Source organism: Cryptomeria japonica, chromosome 4 (assembly GCF_030272615.1).
Source record: "Cryptomeria japonica chromosome 4, Sugi_1.0, whole genome shotgun sequence".
NCBI lineage: Eukaryota > Viridiplantae > Streptophyta > Pinopsida > Cupressales > Cupressaceae > Cryptomeria > Cryptomeria japonica.
The window spans coordinates 19246309-19250000 of NC_081408.1; positions in this window are offsets into that span (position 1 = coordinate 19246309).

Below are 3692 nucleotides of genomic sequence, written 5' to 3' on the forward strand. Positions count from 1 at the left end.
TTTGTAGAGCTTTGCTATTCATTTAGCTTGCTCCATGAACTTTGATATATGACTGCCTATGTTTTTTTAGAGAAGCCTCAGAGTAGTTAGAATCTATTGATGCAACTATGACATCGAGGGTTCGCACATATTTCAAAAATTATGAATTTTTGTAAGTCTTTCCTTTGCATCATTAGCTGGAGTTTCTAAGTCATCAGTAGCAGACCCACAATAGGTTGAAACTTCATCAAAAGAAATAAATAGCATTAGAACTTTATGATTATTGATTCTCTCCATGTTTAAGGATCCCACAAGTTTCAAATTTGTCTAACTAATGCTAAGTTGTACATGGTGAGCCCCAGATTTTTGGATGGCAAAAGATATATTTAGTAATCATAAGGTCATGAATCAGCAGCAGTGCACAATGTTTCGACTTTCTTTTTTCCAATTGAATGGAGTAATCAAATATTACATAGAAAATCAGCATAAACAATTGTATACAACAAATAGAAAAAACTTAAGAGATACATGGGAAGATAAATAAGACCAACAGTTATGCTCAAGCCAGCAAAAAGCTGTGATGACTTCTTTTATACTTTAAGGTTTCTTCAAAACAAGGCATCCCCAACAGAGTGTGCAGGTACCAAGTGAAGAAACACAAAAATTGGAAGCAAAAATATTGCAGGTACAACATCCTCTGCAAACTCCTTTTCAATACGCCTGTAACATCATACAAGGTGGTTTGCAGAGACAGCAAATCCAAGCAGCAATGGCAGAATGGAAGAATTTTAGCCACTGCAGATGTAGATCACCTCCCCACCATTGTGTAAGACAATCACACCAACATGCCACCTTTACAGTAAGGAGAAAAACCTCCCAGGAAATCATGGATTCAGCATAGGAAGTGGCCACCTCAGAAGGCCAAATCTATAGATCCTTGTCTAGGAACTTTAACAAGATGTTAATATATCCACAAAACAGTGCCTGTCATAATCATCATAATACTTTTTGCCCTCAGAAAGCATAAATAGATGGAGATCAAACACCTGGTGCAGGCCATCTCATCCATCGGAGTGTAGTCATGTAATACGAGCTTTAACTGTAGAGTGTAGAGGCATACATGGTAGACAGCAGACTACAGTATGGAAAACTAGGCAAGATCTTAACTTGAAGCTGTGCAGAAGTCATATTGCCTGCTGGTAAAGATCATCACTGGTAATCATCACTGGTAATGCTCTTCTCTTTCAGATAGGGTTCTATGTTGAACACTTGGATATACAGGTTGGAACTAATAGTTAGGATCTCGATCTCTAGGAGAGAGAAGGAATGAAATAAATTAACCTGGTGACAAATTTTCACAGATTTTTTTAATAAGCCAGAAGGAGCTAGTTATCATGTTGTGAGTGGCAGGAGACTCGAGAAGAGCAGATTTTCATGACCAAGGGAAATGGAAAAGAGGAGGTATGGCCGCTGTAAGGGAAGTCCATAACAACTTAGCATGAGGGAAAATCCAAAAATATTGCTTGAATGTTTCAATGTTACCACAAAATGGATAGGAAGGAGGTGGATAGAGGAATTTAAGGCGAATTCCCTGTGATTGTAAGTCAGTTTTGGACTTTCAAATTTGAATGATGAGTTTATTCCAATAAAGATTTGTTGAGGTTGAATTTTCAAATAGAGTTAAGTCAGCATGCAAAGGACAACACAGGCAAAAGCTACTTCTAGAGGATTTTGAGAGGAAAAGCTCTGATGCTGCTTCCTATAGGTCACCTCCAAAGCTTGAATGATAGCTGAAAGTCATGAGAATAATGAGACTAAGGGGGACAATTTTTTGAATTCACAATGTGATGGCCTTGTCTTTGTAACTTAAATCAAAGCAGAGCTTAAGTTGTTGCCATGATTTGCTAGTAGGATCCCATAAGTGCTTGAACACTTGGATACCTCTCTTGAATAAGCACTTAGCTTTGAACTTGGGACTTATTGTCAATAACAGGTTTATATTCTTGAGTTATATGATTCTACCAAGTTGGAGAGGTTATAAAACTAAGCCCATGGCTGAATAATTGGTGAAACCAACACCAATTGCCAAGCTTTCCATATGCAATTGAGAGGGGCTGATCCATGGAGCTTACAGTATTGTGCTAAAAGAATCTTATTATTAGTTTATTACATTGAACAAAGCTCCAATCTTTATTAGTAATTGTTGTTTGTATATGATACCTAATCAAAATTTTCCAAGGAGCATTAATCCATTTAGCTGAAAGACAAATTCATTGAATAAAATGATCATTGATACCCAAGCCACCCTTCTCCTTAAGGAGGATACAATGATACCACGAAGTAGGAGGCGTTCCTTTTTTATTTACCCTTTTGGACCAAATAAATTTACAAATGAGTTGGGTTAGATGATTATATTAGGCATTATAGGGAAGCCAACTAGAGGAGGTGTAGATATGAGTAGCCAAAAGAATTTTATTAGCCAATTGTATACGCCTAACCATAGAGAAATCGATTTGTCCAAGACAACTATTTGGATTCGAATCTGTTAAAAAACCACCTACTCATATCCTTCAAGGAAACTCCTATTCCAAAGGGAATGCCAAGATACCTAGAAATGGTTCCATGTTTGATCTCTTTCCATTCTTTTGGAATCCATGGCAGATGAGGGTAGGGACTTGTCATCCAAAGTTCAGTTTTATGCATAGATAACTTGGATCTCAAGATAGTGCAATTATAATCAAGGATATCAAACAAATTATTGATGTCTTCAACAATATTTTGAATGAATATCATGCTATTATGAATAACATTTGAACATGATCATAAAAGTTGGGACTGAATCCCAAACATTGAAGCATTATGAGAATGAATGACCATCTTATACAATATTAGACCTTATCAAAATCATTTTTGATTATTAAGGCAACTTGAGCCATACTTGAGCCATTTGTTGAGTTCATTGACAAGCTAGAATCAAGTTGTTTAAACTAAATCTACCCCTATGAAACCAATTTTCTTAGGTCTAACTATTTCTTGTGTGGTGAGTTTGATTATTTGGCTAAATATTTAATTATGATCTTATATGAAATATTGGGCAATTTGATGGGGTGCCAACCATTCCCCAAGACTCCTTGTTCCCTTTGAGGATTAGTTTGACAAGAGCTTGATTAATAATAGTTTCTAAAGACCCAGTTTTAATACCCTCCAAGTAAACATTGTAGAAATCTTCCCTGATATGGGACCAAAGCATGCCGTAGAACTCAACTAGAAGGCCATCCAAACCTGGACTCTTCTTTGAGGCCAAACTATGCATAGCCTCTTCAATCTCTTCCAAGGAGAGATAGAGATTTAGAAATTTGCTGTAGTCATGCCGGATTTTGCGGGGAATACAATTAACTAAATTGTCTTCCAAGACGGGAATTAAGGGGTCATAATTAGAATCGTCAGTATGCACAGGAAGCCTAGAAATGGATTTGCATCATATTTTTCCCTTTCCATCCTAATTCAATCAAAACTACTTCATAGTTGTTCTCCTGCAAAACCTACTTCACTCAAGATTGAAGGATAAACAGCTGGAGATTGCTTGGGATTGAAGAAAAGGGCATAAAATATGAGTATGTGAAAGCCCCCTACTGCTGGAAATGAATTCTGTGCAAAAGAAGATACCTGTTCTTATTCACAATGGGAGGCCTGTGGATGGGTTTGCAACATAT